Here is a 20355-nt window from a genome sequence, read left to right on the forward strand (position 1 = left end):
TATGATGTAGTAGTAGTGTTTACAGAGAGAAAGTCTAATCTTGCCTTAGGTAGGCAAAAATCAAATCCCCTCAACTTACTTCCAAGAGGGTGTATTTATTGAGGCTATAGGTTTAACCTAGTGGGTCTTTTTAGATGCACTTAGCCCATATAAAATATATGCTCATATTTTATATTCAAACACCTAGATAGGTTTAACTTACGAAACCTTACTCACGTACAAAGAAAGATTTCTTCTCATTGACCTTTCATAGTAATCAGAGGGATTTCTCATATATAAAAATGCACATAGATTTTTTGAATCATTGTACTATAGTACGTATATACCCAAATCGAAAACCTATTGTTTCCATTTACATAGACAATAGATTTGAAGTCTTAGTAATAACTAAAAACAACAATTGAATCAAATATATTATCTTTCGTTGTCGATTGCATTAGTTCACCAATACAAAAGAAATTTTGTTCTTCAGGTTCACTTTGGTAAGAATCTACACTAGCTACATCGGCAAATCCTTTATCATAAAGACTTATATTGCAGCATTTCGCTTTGCGTCTTTGGCAACCTTGCCCTTAATGCTCTTTCTCCTCTCAAAGATTCAATTAGGAACATAAAAAAATAAAATAAGAAAAATGTATAAATTTCTTAAGTACCCAATAATAAGTGAAAAGTAAAAGTAATCAAAATCAATCGACTGACATATTTGGAACATGCCTAAAAGTCCTAATGACTCTTTTCCAAGCATGTGACCAAATCATCTCTACTAAAAAGAGTATGTTTTCAGAAATTAAACTTTTAGCCGACTTGGTTCCTTGTAATGATATCAAAAGCATTAGGCATAAGTTCAAATTTCATTTAACCCTCCATTAAAGTGGAAAGAACTTGAGTTGCATCCGCACTTTTATCCTTTAGAGCTCTTGTGTGAGGGGGAGTGATACATTAATTATATAACATATATTGGAATCTGAATGAGTATTGAATAATTTGCCAATGTTTGTACTAGTTGCAACAACAATTGTTAGAGTCATAAGTAGGGGTGTAACTGATTTGGTGAAAAACCGAACACCGAACCAAACCAAATAAAATAAGCAATTTGGTTTGACTATATTTTAAATATGGTTTGGTTTGGACTGAAAATTTAAAGTAATTCGGTGTTCAGTTTGATTTCTGTTTTAGCGCTATTAACCGAAAAAATTGAATTCATCGAAATATTACTATGTCTAGTAAGACCCAAGCCTAAGAAAAAATAAACCCTAGGCATTTATATTAGAATGTGAGGCGCCTATTTCCTATTCATTCTCTTTTTTTCTTCTCTATCCTTATTCAAAAACTCTACTTTCAACGTCTCACCTGCAACACCGTTCCCTTTTCTACCTCCAATTTTAATTAAATCTGCATGTTGTTCGATGCCCCAAATGTTCTACAAGTTGAGGATTGACTCAAGCTTGCAATCAAATTTGCTACAATTGAGAATTCAACAACATATCTACAAGTAGCGCATGATTAACCAGCATAGTTTATTTGTTTTGTTTCTTAATTTGTTGTAAAAAAGTCATTTAACATATAATTATATGCAATTATTTTATACCTATTAAAATAATGGTTAATAGCTTTAGATTTAGTTTGTTAGATTTATTTTACTGTAACAGTTATCTCTTGTCATATGCTATAGGGAGGTATATATACAGTTAGCAGGTTAATGAGGAATTTAACAACCAAGTTAAGTTAGAAAAAAGAGGAAAGACAGAACATATAAACTAGGAGTTTTTAGAAGAAACACATTTAAAATATGAAATTTTGGATAATTGGTTTTCAATTGAAGCAATTATAGATGAAGATAAGGTTGAAAATGAGCAAGATTTGACTGTTAATTTGGAAGAGAATTAGCAAGAACACCAACAAGAATAAGAACAAGATAAAGAAAGTTTAGAACTTTCTAGAAATACAACTTCCTCTATATCAGAATGAGTAGATAAGAAAGAATAGTAGAAGAAGATTGATAAGAGCTAAATCACAAGAACAAACTCAATGATTTGGGGTTTTAAGCTAGAGATAAGACACACTCAATCTCCCCTAAGAATTAACACTCAAGACAAACTCAAAGTGATAATTGAAATTACTATTTCTTTAAACAAACACAAGAAGAAAAGCAATGCATAAAACACAAGCTTTATATTATGAAACAAAATTTGAATTTTTTGATTATAAAACATTCCTTTATATAGGGTGAATACAAGATTCTAGAAGCTTTAAAATACATCCCCTATTTCGGTCAATGCATCACCCTTTGTTGGTCAACAAATTCATGAATTAATTAGAGTTCATGTACCAAAAATTCTTCTAGCAAATACAATGAACTTGCTGATTTCTAGAAACTAAATTCATCCCCTTTTATAATAAAGAAAATCAGCCCCAAAAATTCATAAGTAAAAATAAAAATTAATATTCTGGACCAACATTGCATATTGATGCCACCCTTGCTCTTTTGTACCATGAAATTATTTGTTATCCCATATTAAGCATGTGACAAATTCTGGTTTGCGAAAAAAAAATTAAACCCGAGTTTCTCAAGAATTAATGCAACGGGCTCATGAACACTCGATCTTGGATCATTCCTCCTTCTTTTGAAGAGTTTGTCCTCAAACATGAATCATCCAAGTATGGGGACAAATCCCCCACATTGAAAGTAGCACTTACACCCATCAACTCATCAAGAAGTTCAATTTTATATGCGCTATCATTCACCCTTTCAAGAATTTTGAATCAACCATTGGATCTTGGCATAAGTTTATTTTTTCGAAGTTTGAGAAATCTCTCATTTCTTAAATGTAACCACACAAAATCCCCAGGGTAAAATATGGGTTGTTTTCTTTTTTTGTTGGTTCTCTCTTGGTATTTTTTTATTCATCTCCTTGATGTTTTTCTTCACTTGCTCACAGGTTTTTTGGAAATTTTTCACCCTTTTTTTTTGCATCCCTTTCAACCATATCGCCCCTTACCAAAGGAATTAAATCAACGGGTACAAATGGATTCACTCCATAAACTACTTCAAAAGGAGAACGAGAAGTAGTCACAGAATGAGCCCTATTGTAAGCAAAATCCGCATGGGCTAGTTTCACATCCCAATCTTTCTGCGTTTTGCTCACAAGACCACGTAACAAAGCACCCAAGTTCTATTTGTCACCTCGGTTTGCCCATCAGTTTCGGGATGATAAGAGATGCTAAATAGCTACTTGGTAACAACCAAGTTTCATAGGGTCCTAAAGTGACTTAAAAACTTGGAGTCCCTATCTAAAACTATACTCCGAGGAATGTCATGAAGTTTGACGATTTCCTTGAAGTACAATTCAACCACTTTCGCAGCATCATTAGTTTTATTACAAGCTACAAAATGAGCCATTTTAGAAAATCTATCTACCACCACCATAATGCTATCTCTACCCCTTTGAGTTCGAGGTAGTCCAACAATAAAATCCATGCTGACACTTTCCCAAAGAACATCAGGAACTGGTAAAGGAGTATACAACCCTTTTGTGAAATGCCCTTTTGCCTTCTGACACGTTGCACATCTCTCCACTACTAAAGAAACATCTTTGATCATTCTTGGCCAATGGAAATGCTCACCCAGAATGTCAAGTGTTTTTTGTACCCCAAAGTGTCCAGCTAAATCTCCACTATGAACTTCTCTCACCAATAATTCTCTAACACCAGCCTTAGGCACACATAACTTGTTTCTCTTGAAAAGATAACCATCTTGCTCAACATAATCTTTTGTTTGTTTTTCAAATTCACCAGCAAAATCAGGATCATCTTTATAACACTTTTTGAGTTGTTCAAAACCCAAAATTTTTGCATCTACCATAGAAAGTAAGTAAGTGCGACGCGATAAAGCATCGGCCACTACATTACTCTTCCCATCTTTATACTTGGAACTAAAGGAAAATGATTGAAGAAATTCTACCCATTTTGCATGCCTCTTGTTTAACTTTTGTTGCCCATGTATGAACTTTAAAGCCTCATGATCTAAATGAAGAACAAATGGTTTTGGCCTTAAGTAATGGGACCAATGATCAAGAGCTCTAACTATGGCATAGAATTAACGGTCGTAAGTAGAGTAGTTCATCTTAGCTCCATTCAATTTCTCACTAAAGTAACTCACATGCTTTTTGTCTTGAATAAGGACAGCCCCTATTCCAACCCCACTTGCATCACACTCCACCTCAAAAACCTTGTTAAAATCAGGAAGCACAAGTATTGGAGCAGTATAGAGCATGTTTTTCATCTTTTCAAAAGCATTTTGAGCACTTTCTCCCCACTCAAACTCACCTTTTTTAGTTAACTCAGTAATGGGAGCCATAATAGTCGAGAATTTTTTAATGAACTACCTATAGAATGAAGCAAGCCCATGAAAATTCCTAACCTCATGCACATTGGTTGGAGCCAACCAAGACTTCACTGCCTCTATCTTTTCTGGATCAACTTGTACTCCTTCTCCAATCACAACGTATCCTAAAAACACCACACTAGGATTCAAGAATACACATTTCTCAAGCTTCCCATACAACTTCACTTCTCTTAAATTTTCAAACAACTTCCTCAAATGTATCATATGATCTTCATTGTTTTTACTATACACCAAGATATCATCCAAGTAAATAACAACAAAATCATTGATAAAAGGACGGAGAACCTCATTCATCAAACTCATAAAAGAACTGGGAGCATTGCAAAACCCAAAAGACATCACTAACCACTCATACAACCCCTGTCTTATTTTGAAAGGTGTTTTTCCATTCTTCCCCTTCCCTTATTCTCATCTGATGAGAACCACTTCTTAAGTCTATTTTGGAAAAGACTAAGGCTGCACTCAACTCATCCAACATGTCTTGCAACCTAGGCATCGAAAAACGGTATTTGATGGTAATGTTATTACTGGACCGACTATCAACACACATTCTCCAAGTCCCATCTTTTTTGGGCACCAACAAAGCAGGAACTGCACAAGGACTAAGACTTTCTCTCACATAAGCCCTTTCAATCAACTCATTCACCTACCTCTCTAACTCCTTACTTTCCTCTGGGTTGCATCTATAAGCAACTTTGTTTGGCAAAGGTGCTTCAGGAATTAAGTCAATGGCGTGCTCAATGCCTCTAATTGGAGGGAGGCCTTTGGACAAGTCATCAACTCTTTTAGGGATGATGAGTTATCACAAGAAGTACTCCTGGTATCTTTGGCCCTTAAAACCAAAGCATACCCTCCACCATGCTCTTCCACTATTTTCTCAAATTCATTACAAGTTACAAGATAGTTATTTTTTTTTCTTTTCTTTTTTAGCAACTTTAGGGGGTAAGGGAATTAATTTAACTTTTCTACCATCCCTAGTGTTTATAAGATATTCATTACTCTTTCCTTTGTGCTCCGAGTTGTGATCAAACTGCCACGGTCTTCCTAGCAACAAATGATAAGCATCCATCGGTAGCACATCACACCACCTTTCATCTTCAAAGCTTCCAATAGAATGAGAGACTAGAGCTTGTTTCTTCACCTTTATGCCAGTGCTATCATTCAACCAATTCCGCTTTAACTTATTCACAGCCTCTGATGAGATTACATCGGTTTGAGAACCACTATCAACAATCACATTGTAAGTCTTCTCACCAATCTTGCATCTTGTATGAAACAAATTATTCCTTTGTCTCAAATCAGATTGTGGTCCACTAAACAACACTTTTCTCACCACCATCATGTTAAATTCGTCCTCCGGATGTATTTCTTCATCAAATTCATCCTTTGAATCTGCCAGTTCCTCAACCACAAAGTTATACCTTTGTTCTTCTTCATCCATGATAGCACACTTAAGTAGCGGTCAGAACAGCTTTGCTAGGACATTAATTAGCAATCTGTCCTCTTCCATGACACTTAAAACATTTCCTCCTTATAGCAAATTCACTAGGAGTAACCACAACCTTTTCTTTCTTTGCCTCATATTTCGGACCATAAGGGGTTGCTTTACTTTGAAAGGTACTCTCTTTTGAGTATGATGGAGTATATTTTGAAGTGTTTTTATAAGACACTCTCGGTCTTTCTTTTTCCTTTTCTTCATTGGCTTGATTTTCAAATTTCAAAGCCAATTTGCACATATCACTAAAAGAAGTGTAGTAAGTAACTTCAACTTTTCTACTGATTGTCTTTGACAATCCCTTCAAAAATCGAGCAATTTTAAAAGCTTCCTTCTCTTGCAAATCACATATTAAGCAAAGCTTTTCAAATTCTTTTAGATAATCTTCCACACTCATGCCATCATCTTGTGAAAGATGTGTTAATTTCAAATACTACTCTTGCTCATATTCTTTGCCCACCCACTTATCTTTCATCTTTTTTTTTTTTAATTTTTCCCAAGAATCGACTTTTTCTTTTCGGCTCTTCTCCTATTTGCCTTAAAATTGTCATACCATAAGGCAACAAGTTTTATATATTTAAGCACAGCAAGCTTAAATTTTTTCCTATCATCATACCCCTTGTAATCAAACACAGTTTCAATTTGTCTTAGCCAATCAAGGAATGATTCGCTATCATGACCTCCATCAAACTCCGGGAGATCGATTTTCAATCCTTTATCTTCATCAAATGCACGAGAATTTCCTACACCACTACCATCTCCTTCCTCGATCTCATTGATTTTATTTGATGTTTTCAACAACAACTCACCCATAGCATTTATTTGCGTATTTTGTCGTTCTTTTTCCGCATCTATTTCTTCATTTTTTCTCTCCAATCTCTCCAATTTTTCTGCTATGATACGTAACATATCTGCAAGATCACTATTTGTGCCCTTGTTTTTTTAAACACCCATTCGATCCACCAAAAGCTTCTGATACCAAATGGTGTAAGTGTGATTAGGAAGAATACACTTAAATTTAAAAGTTTTCTGAATTTATTGTAAAAAAAATAAAGAGAAGAATGAGTAGATAAGAAATAATAGTAGAAGAAGATTGGTAAGAGCCAAATCACAAGAACAAACTCAATGATTTGGGGTTTTAGGTTAGAGATAAGACACACTCAATCTCCCCTAAGAATTAACACTCAAGAGAAACTCAAAGTGATAATTGAAATTACTATTTCTTTGGACAAACACAAGAAGAAAAGCAACGCATAAAACATAAGGTTTATATCATGAAATAGAATTTGAATTTTTTGATTACAAAACATTCCTTTATATAGGGTGAATATAAGATGATTCTAGAAGCTTTCAAATACATCCTCTATTTCGGTCAATGCATCACCCTTTGTTGGTCAACAAATTCATGAATTAATTAGAGTTTATGTACCAAAAATTCTTTTAACAAATACAATGAACTTGCTGATTTATAGAAAGTAAATTCATCCCCTTTTATAATAAAGAAAATCAGCCCCAAAAATTCATAAGTAAAAATAAAAATTAATATTTTGGACCAATATTGCATATTGATGCCACCCTTACTCTTTTGTACCATGCAATTATCTGTTATCCCTAACTAAGCATATGACAAATTCTGGTTTGTGAAAAAAAGAATTAAAACCGAGTTTCTCAAGAATTAATACATCGGGCTCCTGAACACCGGATCTTGGATCATATAAACTATGATTTTTAGAAGAAACCCATTTAAAATATGAAATTTTGGATAATTGGTTTTCAATTGAAATAATTATAGATGAAGATTTGAAAATGAGCATGATTTGACTGTTAATTTGGAAGAAAATCAGCAAGAACATGAAAAAAAATAAAAACAAGATAAAGAGAGTGGTATTATGAATTTTTTAATGTAAGGGATGAAAATTAGTATGAGTAATGGAGGATATAATTGAAAATAAGATAAAGCTATTAAGGGCATAAAAGTCAAAAATCCATACCAAAAAAAAAAATGTGACAATTAAGAAGATTTGACCATAAAAGAAAATAAGAAAGCTTAATAGGAAGGAGTTGAAGAAAAGATATAAGGAAGAAAGTCAACGTCAATGGCGGAAAATAAGAAGTCAACATTATAAGATTGTTTACTGTTAATGATGTATGAGCCAAAGGTATCAATGGAAGTGTTTTAATTCTGGAGTTTAGCAGCAGTCGATGAAATTGGGTGGTTCAATTGAATCGATGAACTTGCCTCATTACTCACTTAATTTTGCTTATCGCCTCTTTTCCCTAATTCATCCACCATCTTCTTCATTTTATTGAAAAGGCTTCCGAATTCCTCGAGATTTTCTCTGTTTAAATCGCTAGACCCTTCGTGTCCATCCTCATTCTGCTGTACTCCTTCAGTGTGTTGACCTTCTTCACCATAATCGTTCAGACTACGGTTATGTTTGGGTTTTCCTCCATTGAAGCTCTAGACCCACTCCTTGTACTCATGCTACTTGCTTGGAATTGGGGGTACCTCTACCACCACGACTCCCCCTCCCTCCTCCTCATCCTCTCATGTCGCCTGAGAATTGCAGCCACCGTCCGAGAACCCGCCTAGACTAGAAATCAATGCTCAGAAAATTGGGGCTGCTTATCGCACAACACAATCTCCCCAGCTTCCCTCTGAAAATTAGTGGTGTAAATGATACTCAAAGAACAAATCTAACTGAACAAAAGCTTGATTTTTGTTCATTTATTTAATAATTGAGCTTGAACATGAACATAAATCTTTGATGGGTTGTTATTAAAGAAGGGGTTTTGGTGGTGGTGTTGGTAATTGTGTTGGGGTGGGGAATAGTGGTCATTGGGGAAAGGTAGAGAAAAGGTAGGGAAGAAGAGTTTAACTGTTAATCGGGTAATAAGGTTAGATTATTGAATTTAAGTTATCATCTTGGTTATTGGTTATTTAGCAGGTCATCCGGTGAAATGGCTATATTAATATCGTGTTTGATACTTTAAAGACTGTTGTTTGTAAAAAATTTTGAGACTGTTTATTTTAAAATACTAAAATTTAAGACTATAGTTAGTAATTAATCCAAAGAAAAATATAGTTGAAAAATAAAATAAAAATAATAGAACACAAAAATAAATAGTTAAAATAAAGAGAAAGTACATATTTATTAATGAAATTTTAGAGGGGAACCATTAGAAAATAATTAAAAACTGTAAAAGGTAGTACATTGAGTATTTATTTTTGGAAATTGGTATGTACAGCCACAATGATGTCGCGTAGCCACACCTTCGTTGTCTGGGGTTATGATTTTGGCCTTTATAAGAATCTATATCTTGAATTCTTCACCTTCTTCCCGTTCCACCTCATTAGAAGTTTCAGTTGTTTTACAACCATTCTCTGGCGACAATCGGAATCTACGGTATAAAATTATTTTGTCTGTTTTTTAATTTGTTGTTAATTGTTAATTTGGCTTGACAATTTGATGATATGGATTAATTTTTAGGTTTTCTTGATTGAAAGATGTAGGATTAATTGGCTTTGATTAGCTTAACTTTTTCTGATTGGGATTTCTATTATTGTGTTCATGATGATGACGATGATGAATTGATATTGATGATGATGATGATGATGATGATGATTTTGCATATGTATTTCAATTTTAGGTTATTGTTGATTGAGGAATGTAGGGTATTCGCATTGATTAGCTTAACTGTTTTGATTAACATTTTCAATTGTGTTGATGTTGATGATGATGATGATGATTTTGCATAGTAATTCAATTTTGGGTAATTGTTGATTGAGGAATCCAGGATTAATTGGCACTGATTAGCTTAGTGTTTTCTTATTGAGAACTTCAATTGCTGCTCTATAGATAATTCTGTTTAATAGAGAAAACTTTACTAGTTGGATTCAATTTTAATCTTGCTGACAAATTTATTAACAGATACTTATGTTTCTTTTTACTTTTAACACTTCTCAAAACATGCATCTCTTGTTATGCGGGAGTTTAAATTATAAAAAGTTAATTGGTTGAAACTATATCTTGAAACAAATCTAACAAGACTCTACATAACTATAGTTTTTTGTTAAATCTAATTAACTAACGAAGTTCAAAGCAACACTTTTTAATTGCGTAAAAGTCACGGTGTTGCAAGTATTAAAATATAGAAGAAGTACATGTTAGTACTCATAATATGATCATAATCATAAGTGAAGAGTCTCACATTGAACACACTATGTTTCCTAATAAGGGTATGTTCTAACATCTTTCCTCCCTACTTAAACCTTGAGTATAGCTTCTATGAGCTTGATACCGGTATGAGTATGATGATGAAGAACATGATCATAATCAATTGATTATGCATGTTCGTTTTCCAATTTGAATTTATTATATGATTTTACAATTCACATTTATTTATAATATTAATTATAAAAACCTTTTGATTATTCTTGTCAATTTTTGTTAAATATCTAATGAGTGTAAGTATCAAAGAGTTTATTGGTAGATTTATTATGGTTTCCAATTGTTTGCATCATTTGTGTACACTTAGTTCTCAATTTTTTTCTTTATTTTATATCACGAATACATATTTATTTATTGATGTCATGCTTTCACCATAAATCTTGTTTATAAAGTCATACGGAGCAAAAAGGTTTTAGAACCTAGATGTATAGTGAAAGCCGGAACATTTCATATGTGAGGCTCACCTTAAGCTCAAAAGCTCATAGACAACTGTAGTGTTTTGTAGTACTTCAAATAACATGCTATTCATATTAGAATTGTATCAAAGATCTGAAAAGTTCTTTAACATTGAAGCACTATCATATCTAAAGCATGTTTTCTAACTGTTATCTAAGAAATTTAAACCTAAATAACCTAAAAGTGAATTAAAAAGGAAAAATCTTGAGGAAAAAGATAAGTAGATCAAAATAAGGATAACTAAAGAAGAAAAAAAAGAAAAAAATCAACCAAAAGTAGACACATCAAAAGAAAAGGGTAGTTAAAGAAGTAAAGTCGTGATTGCAGAAGAAAATAAATTGTAACTCTTTATAGGAGGAGAAAAATACGATAAATAACAATAACAATTCCAAAGTCTTAATACCTACAAATTAGAGTCGGTTGCATGAACCAATAAATCAATATATTAGAAACAATGATTGATTTTTCGGTTAATAATCAATGCGAGTCGACTAGGTTTTACTGAGGTGTTTGTCACAAATCTACGAAGAGAAGAAAACAACATAAAGAATCTATAAGATGAAATGAAAAAAAGGGATGCAAACTTTACAAGAAAGAAGATTTAAGAAGAGGAAAAGAAAAATCAAAAAAGATGGTATCGATTAATGGCTAAGGAACATGGAGAGAATCAAGCTAAGTTTTAAGAGTGCAAGCAAATGCTTATTTTCCTCCTTTTCTCTTATATTGGAGCAAATTTTTTCCTTTGTCTTTCTACAAGGAGACACCTTTTTGTCTAATTATTCTATTATTAATTTATTAAAAATGTTTTTTTTCAATGAAATCGCATATAGTGCAAAAAGCGTATAAAAGTGTGTACACCACTGAGCAAGAGTAAGAAAAGCGTTTTTTCTAGAACCTACCTTTGAGATGTGCTTTTTAAAGCTTAGCCAAAACCTCTAATTGAATTGGTCAAGTATATATAAGTGATACCAAAAGAAAGACTAAATTATGTTTTGAGCAAACATTAAGAAGTTGTAATTAATTGTTTTCTAGTAATATTGAGTGTAAGTAATCCAACTGAAGTTTGACTTTTTTTAATGCTTTGGGGATAGTGTTAGATGAAAGAATTTTTTGGTATTGCTTTTGTGTTTTGACCTTTTTTAAATTGTGTTTGCTCTGGCTTAAACTCCTCGTTTTACCCCACGTACGTGTGTTGAAAGTTTGACACTCATACATGATCATATATAGTGTATCTTGCTTATTAAGATTATGATTAGGGTGTTTGACACTCATACATGATCATATATAGTGTATCTTGCTTATTAAGATTATGATTAGGGTCTGGAGAGGGATGAAAGACGCCAAACCATACCAATAAAGGAGGATACAACCAAAGAGTCCCTTGGGTCAATTTTTATTTCCTGTATTAGCCATATCAGATATTTGGATACGTATCCATGTGGAATACGGAAATACGAATCTATGTAACTAAGGCGTTTGGTACAAAAGTTTTGGACAAAAAAGAAGAAATGTGAAGGAAAAATATGACTTTGTTGACAAAATCATTTGGGACTTTGATGGAAGATGAAATCAAAAGTGTTATTATTTTGTCTATAAAGTTAAATTACTCTAAGTGAAGACTTTAAATATCTTGGTCCATATTCCAAAGTAGTGGGGATATCCAACAAGATGTGATTCATTAAATTAGTGGGTTGGAAAAAAATGAAAGGTGATCATCGAAACATTGTGTGATCTAGGTGTGCTACTAAATCTAAAGGGCAAGTTTTATCTAATGGCTATTAAACAAGACTATTATATCCATTGACATGTATAAATGATTGTTGTAACTTTAATACGATGAGAGTATTGGAAATGCGAAAGCTTAGATGGATGAGCAAACATAGTTTGAGGGATAGAATTCAAAACTTAAGTAAGTAAAAAATTAGGAGTCTCATTTATTGAGAGTAAGATGAAACCCAATTTTTACCATGATTTGGGTATGTGCAACGATGGGGTATTACTGAATTAGTAAGAACGATAAAAAGTTGGAACTTGATAAATTGAAAAACAAGGCGAAGAAGACTGAAGGCGACCTGAAGCGCATAGGAATGGAAAAGGATGTAAAAGATTTAGACCTAGTGACCTACTGATTCAGATGGTAAAAATCAAATTGAATGGAGAAGGAGAATTCCTATGGACTATTGATTTATGTAGCCAACCCAATCGTTTGTGATCAAGGCTTTGGAATTTTTGTTGTTATTTTGCTTCCATACCTTTCTTTATAGTTTACTATGAACAACTATTATTTCTTTCATTTATTCTGATTAAACCTTATATTGGAGAATTAACGCTTGCTTTATGTATTTGGTTTCTCCATTTTTCCTCTGAAGCACTCTTGATTTGAATCATTACCACATTATAATACCCAATGCATCTCACTCATAGGAACTATGATCAGGGTGTAGGGAGTGATGGAGGATGTGACTAAAGAGTTCCTCAGCTCGAGAAAACCTACAACGGGATGCAAATCAAAATAAGACCAGATAAGACAAGACAAAAACACTGCTAGTTTGCATGAAATTGTACAAATAAAAAGGGAATATAGATGGGTACATTTGGGGTTGGAATTGATCCCCAATCAGGTAACATAGTGGTCCACAATGAGCTGGGTAGATAAAGACCTTGACTTGGATGGAAAATTTTAACATACAAGTGAGTGTCGAATCGGATGGGAAACACTTACGTACAAGTGAGTGTCGAATACAACTATTCACATTTTTACATAATTTCCTAATTTTTCTTTACAATTTGCTCATTTTATTAATATGGTGCAAGCAAAATTTGCAAAGTAGTCATAGATTCAATAATCAGATGTAGGATGTACATTTTCAACTTGAAAGAGCTACGAGTTAATCTACGTCCAGCTTATGGCTAGGTTAAGATTTAGTTAGTCCAAAATGTCTGAATTATTTTCTTTTTTGTAGAGGAATATTGTACATGGTTTGAACCATTCACTGGACCACGCATTTCCCTCAAGTTTGCTGTTTATCTAGAGCAAGGTGAGGCTTGAGTTGATTCAACATGTGTGCCAGCTTAGGGGAACTACGTAAATTTCAATCCATGTACTTCCTTATCCAAAATTAGTTTCAACATAGATGATTTTATAATTTTTTTGGTTTCTCAGCCTTATTGGATGTCTTTTTATGGTTTTCTAGATTTGTTAATTTGATTGACAAAAGATGGAGCAGGGAAAGGATGCTGAGTTAATTTGATTCTGACTTCTGTTACAGGTTTCTACAAGGGAGAATTCGATTCAATGATTGGTCTTAATATGTCATTTGAAAATGGGGATTATTCTTCGGTTATGTCCTGGCCAAGATATAAGAGGCGGAAAGTATCTGCAATCCGTGATTTTCCTGATGGATGTGGCCCACAGGCTGCGAAAATCAGCCTACCGGTGAAGGAAGTAGGAAGCAGTGGACAAAAAGATGATGAAGTTTTGAGAATTACAGAGTGTAGTGGGGAAAAGAGTAAAGATCTTTGTGAAGCGGTGAAGAAAACATCACCAGAAGATGAAGTTAATTCAAAGAGTCATGAGATTGATGCATGCCTAAATGCAATTGAAATGGAGAAGTCATCTTCGGTGAAATGTGATGAGGTGCGGCGTGGAGATGAAGATGGAACAAAATTGTTGATGGATCAGAGGGCCGAGTCATTGAATGCACGAAAGGATACTGGTGGTCTTGATCTCATAAAGCCTGCTCACGCTGCTGATAACAAAATTTTGGATGAGGCAAATAGTGTAAAGCCTTCTTCAGTCACACATTATCCGATCCCTCAAAATTTTGTTTGGAAGGAATCTAAATATCCTCCTCGAAGAAGAGCTTCTGTAGTTCGTGATTTCCCTGATGGGTGTGGCCGTAATTTGCCTAGGCTTGGTGATGCAGGCAATAAGCTTGATACTCGAGGGGAACCAGATTCGAAGAGCGACAAAGCTGTTGTACGAAGCAATATAAATCTGACTGGTGGAGAGCATAACGATGACAATGCCTTTAAAGACCAGGTACAAGATCTTGCTTCTGAAAAAGTTGTGGATACCCTTGAGCAGGTTTTAGAATGTGAGATACCTCCTTTGTTCAGAAACTCAAGTGAGATTAAAGAACAAGACGGAAGTTTGAACGAAAGATTTGGTGAGCATATTAAGAAGGATATAGAACATCTTGAATATAATGGAAAAGATGAGATCGATATGAGGAGTTTGCCTGATGGACTAACCGAAGAGAGTGTGGTTTATGCCAGGGATAAAAATAAGATAAAAAAGTCAATTGGTTTCCCCTGTAGCAATGTTGTATTGCAAGAAGAAACTATGGTGGGAGCTGAAAGTGTAAAGGAGATTCTTATCGTACAAGCTCTTATGTCTGCTCCCCAATGTCCATGGAGGCAGGGGGAAGTTGATGTCAAAACAACTAATACTGGTGTAAAGAAAAAGAAGGTGAAGATAGGTGACTCTTCTCGCAAAACTAAATGTAAAACTTCACCCATTAAAAGCAAAGATTGTATCAAGAACTTGGCAGAAAAAGGTATGATGATACGTTATTTGGAGGAGGATATAGAAGAGGGTACTAGGCCACTGGAAATCAGAGATAATATTGATGACTCTTCTGAGGATGATAATGCCAATGACTTTCACTTTCTTCCAAGGGGGTGTGTTTGCGATGTCAGTCTTCCTCCTGTTGGTGCTAGTTCTTCAAGTGAGAGAGGTGTTCGTTCCAAGGTACAAGAGACATTACAATTATTTCAGGATGTTTACAGAAAGCTATTGCAAGAAGAAGATTCAACAAAGTCCAAGGATCAAGAAGCTGCTAGTAAGAGAACTGATCTTCGTGCTGCAAAAATACTGAAGGATCATGGAAAGTATATTAATACGAAAAAATTAATAGGTCCTGTCCCAGGGGTAGAAGTAGGTGATATGTTTAACTATCGCATAGAACTTGCAATAATCGGACTGCATACACCGCTACAAGGTGGTATTGATACAACTAAGCTAGATAAACAACCTGTTGCAATCAGTATTGTGGCTTCTGGAGGTTATGCTAATGATGTTGATTGCTCGGATGTATTGATATATACTGGTCAAGGAGGAAATGCTACAGGTGCAGATAAGCAACCTGAAGATCAGAAGCTTGAAAGAGGGAATCTGGCCCTGAAGAACTGCATCGATAAGAAAACTTTGGTGAGAGTTATTCGTGGATTTAGAGGGACAAAGCCTTCTGATACGCATGATGGAAGAACAAAAATGGTCGCAACGTACACTTATGATGGACTATACACTGTTGTAAAATACTGGGATGATCTTGGCCCCCATGGAAAGTTGGTCTACAAGTTTGAGCTGAGAAGAGTTCCCGGTCAGCCAAAGCTTAATTGGCATGTGAAATAATCTAGGAAATTTAAAGCATGTGAGGGACGTTTTGTAACTGATTTCTGACAGAAAAGAGAAATTCCCAATATCTGCAGTCAATGGTCACTAGTGTAAACCACCATTTGTGAATATGACCAACATGATGTACCCTGATTGGTGTCGGCCGATACCTCCCATGTTTTAAGGGTTGTTAGAGTGGCTGTTAGATTCTGTGTATTGTTCTTTTTCCGTTAACAATGGAGAGGAGATTTCATCGTTTGAAGCATAGCCCCTTGTATAGGAATGCGGGTCACTCTGCAAGTTCCCTCCATCTTGTCACAATTGGACCAGCCATCATGGCATTAACTATTATACTTCCTCTTACAGTGTTCATGACTGACTCGAGGGGCTGGGGTGTTAAATGTCTACCTGCAATTCCATCTGGTAACATAGTATGTTTGTAAATATAGGAATAGGAGAGCTGTTGTATGACAAGAAAGCTGAGCTGAAAACTGGGATTGATGAATATTTATATGATATTGGGCAGAATATTGGTGATTACTTTCTTTGGCTAAAAGAAAAAGTTGCTACTGTTGCTAGTCGGAGGGCATCGGTCAGATGTATTTATGTACTCCTTCACTTTGCCTCAGTTTACATTGTAAGTTTTCTGCTTTACATTTTTGAAGTTTTGATGGTGCCCTTTACAGGGAGTTGATGAAATTACAAACATTGGTATATGCATTTTACCTTTCACACATGATATGCCCCTGCTGAATCTTACTTACATGCCTTTACATTTGTAGTATTGTTTGCCAACCATGTTTTAATGTATTTCCCCAGTACTCAGTAGTGCAAACGATGCCTCTCTACGATTACGATTGTTCCTCGACATCTTTGCTGCATAGTAGTATAATATGGCTGCAGGTAATCATTTTCATCGTTTTACAAGTTAATTCATACTTGTTAATTGTTATCATGACACGAAGCTGCTTTATTTTTCAGCGTGATTGCAGAAGACCTCCTCTTCCCAAGAAGGATCCTGGAGTCAAAGTAGAAGAAGAAACTCTGTTATCTAATCACCCTTATGTTGACAAGGTAATCCTACAATCATACTTGTCTTTCAATTTTTTTCATCATTTATGTTTACATACAAAACTTTATGATATATATTAACAAAGCTTAGTCATGTTACACAAAGTACTTCAGACTACTTCCTTCTATTTGGAAAAATAACCACATAACCCACATATGATCCCACATCTAAGAATTACAGAGATGTCACCAATTGGTTTTAAGATGTAATTGCAATGATATGATATTTGGGCTTATGTAGGGATAATTTAGGTAGTTGCATATAGGGAAGACTCGGGGAAAAAGTTTGGATTAACTCTGGGAATTAGAGGGTCATAAGGATCTGGAAAATTGTACACATTTAGTAGGTGGGTTAAATCTCATTTGGGAGATCGTAAGGTCCTCTAATTGCTTGAATTATCTTTTCTTATTTTATTTTTTAGGGTTGTAATCTTTCTTTTATCATCTAATTTATAATATTTTTTCACTTTTATCTCCTTTAACATTTTATTTTGATAGGATATCGCAATGGTAAGCAGAATTTCAGATACATGAGTATTGCAAGAAATGGTTATGATCCATCAGTTGGGTTGGCGAGGCCAATGATGCCAACGTCCTTGGATGTTTCTGGATAGCCCTTGACTATTATTGATGTAGGTTGCGGAAGTTTCATGGACGTACTTTATATAGTCTCAGAATTCTCAAGTTGCTCAGCCTTATGGTTTTTGTGATTTGGAAGTTATTTTCGAAGATGTAATACTTGTTTTTTTATCATTATTTTTTTGTGCTTAACATTGATGTTAATTGCACATCCAAACTACTAATAATTTGGAATTTTGGATCATCTATGTAAATTGTTGATAATATTTTTGGGTGAATAAAGTCATTATTTTTTTGTATAGTAATTTAAACATGCATTTCTATGATCTTGGCATCAAGTATGGTTATGGGATTGATGTGAATAAAATAGTCTATGTTACTTTTTCAACGCTTATAAGTGTTGGAAAAATTGTTAAGCTTTTTAAGCGTTAGAAAAACTGTTATGGTATTTATGTGTCACAAAGCAACTAAGAGTACATCAAACACGATAGCGCTAAAATGTTTTCAACAAGTAAAAGTGTGGAAAAACAGAATGTTTCTCTATGCAACAAACCGTCGAAAAACAATTGTCAAAGATTTATAACACCCTTTTTTATTCGACGCTTTAAAGCGTAGAAAAGCTCCATGCTTTTCTTTTCGAATATCCTCATGTCTTTTGTAGTGCATATTGATGATGGTTTCTTTCACATACCAAGTCATAATGTATTTTATAATGCAAGGTTGTTTTTCAAAAATTTCCTTCTTAATTTGAATGCTTAAGATAACAAGTATTTTATAATGTAAGTGCCTGGAAACATACTAACAACTGCATCATACACCATCTGTGAGTAAGGATTTAGATTGTTTAACGAATTTTCTCCTAGTACCTCTATAACATCAAAACTTGTTCCTACCTCTGTGTTTTGATGATATTCCTACTCATAGTACTTTTCAACAAATTCCTTTCTCATTAGATGTTCTCTTATTTCATTTGGTTCCTTATAAAAACAATTTTTACACTTTTTAAAAGGATATCTAATCTTAGAACTCTTGCTACTTCTACGAGCAAAATCTATAAACTCTTCCAATCCTCTCATAAATCTTAAACTTAACTTTTTATTTTTTTTCATCAGTTGTACATCCAACATCTTTCTTGCCTAACATTCATTTTTAACACCTATATATAGTATAATAATATAATTATTTAATTGATTATTAAAGTAAATTAATGACAATACAAATATATAAAACAATTTATGACAATAAAAATAAATAAATTATGTACTTAATTATAAAATAATGAAATTACTAACCTCTATCAACCCTGCTTTTTGTTTTCGTTTCCGAAATATAACAATAAAACACGTCTCGTTTACTAAAAGAAAACATGGCGACAACATGGCGACTACAAAGCCCTCGCCATTTTGAAATTCAAATTTCACAAAAGCGGACGAAAATGGGCTACGAGTCGGCTACCACCCCATGCCGTCGCCAAACCTAAAATAAAAATGAAAAAAAAATGAAATGTACGAACGACGAGTTGGCTACCATCCCAACCGTCGCCATTTACACCATCATAAAAATTTGACCATTGAACAACAGGGGCGATGAGCTGGCTATGACTCCCGACCATCGCCATTCTCCTTTCCCAGCTGGCGACCACCGTCATCTGTCGCCCCCCCCCGTCGCCAGTGTCCAACATTAATAAAGGAATGATTTTTTTGTCGCCGATTTGTTGCCCGAGGCGATGAGTATGTTGCCATTGCGTTTTTTCCATCGCTATTTGAATAATTATTTGTAGTGATATTTGCAATTAGGTTTATTTCAAGCAAAAACTATAAAGATTTACCTGAATTCCTAGCATATAGAGCGAAAAAACTGATTTTTTATGTAGTTTTTGATATTTTGAATAAGATGTATAATGAATGTTGGAATGGATTATAATGGAAGCGGCTGTAGGGGAGTAAATTTATTTGCTTGCTATATATTCACCTTAAAAAAATATGTAAGTTTTTCTGATTTTGAATGACAAAATTAGAATATAGTTTGTAAGATTTGTGTTAACGTTGATACATGTACACCACATGGTTAACACAAATAGGTCTGGTTATATATATTTTTATACTTGTAAAATTGTTGGCAAGTTTCTATACTCTATTTAATAGCTGACCTGATTTCCACCGTTTGTTTTGAATTATGTAAAGTACTAAGTGCTATGTGGAGTCCCTTTTAGGTGCTATAAAGGTTTCATTGTTTGGTGAACTACGAAGCCATGATTGCTAATACTACACAGTTTTTTGTTGAAACTCTAAATAACCGTCCCTTGAGGGATAGTGCATTTATGAGTATTGCAGGTGTTAGTTGGATATTAGAGTAGCGCAGCAAAGCATGGTCGAAACTTTTCTCTCGAGATGAATTGTGTTTTTGATTTTCATTGTGAACAATATTTGAATTTAAGAAATTTATTTGTAACTTATTTGAAAAAGGATATTTGTGTAAATTTTTTTACAAATTATATAGTTTATTGAAGTATTTATTTATAAAACTCTAATTAAATTGTTTAGACCTTTGGTTTGAGGTTGAAATAACCCGATTAATTAGTCAAAAGTCTTCCGTTGTGTTTGAAAAAGTATTTATTAAAGGTGATAGAGACTTGGGCTGTTACAATTGGTATCAGAGCTTAGTTGTTTCTGGTGTGCTCGAATCTTTATATTCGGGTATGAAATTTTGAAAATGATTT

The 20355-nt window shown here is 34.0% G+C and overlaps 1 pseudogene; it reads left to right on the forward strand.

Moving 5' to 3' along the window:
• The first annotated feature begins 9020 nt into the window (after positions 1–9020).
• On the forward strand, positions 9021–17951 carry LOC130799588 (uncharacterized; annotated as a pseudogene).
• The last annotated feature ends 2404 nt before the right edge of the window (positions 17952–20355 follow it).

The sequence above is a fragment of the Amaranthus tricolor genome, chromosome 14 (genome assembly GCF_026212465.1).
Source record: "Amaranthus tricolor cultivar Red isolate AtriRed21 chromosome 14, ASM2621246v1, whole genome shotgun sequence".
Taxonomy (NCBI): Eukaryota; Viridiplantae; Streptophyta; class Magnoliopsida; order Caryophyllales; family Amaranthaceae; genus Amaranthus; species Amaranthus tricolor.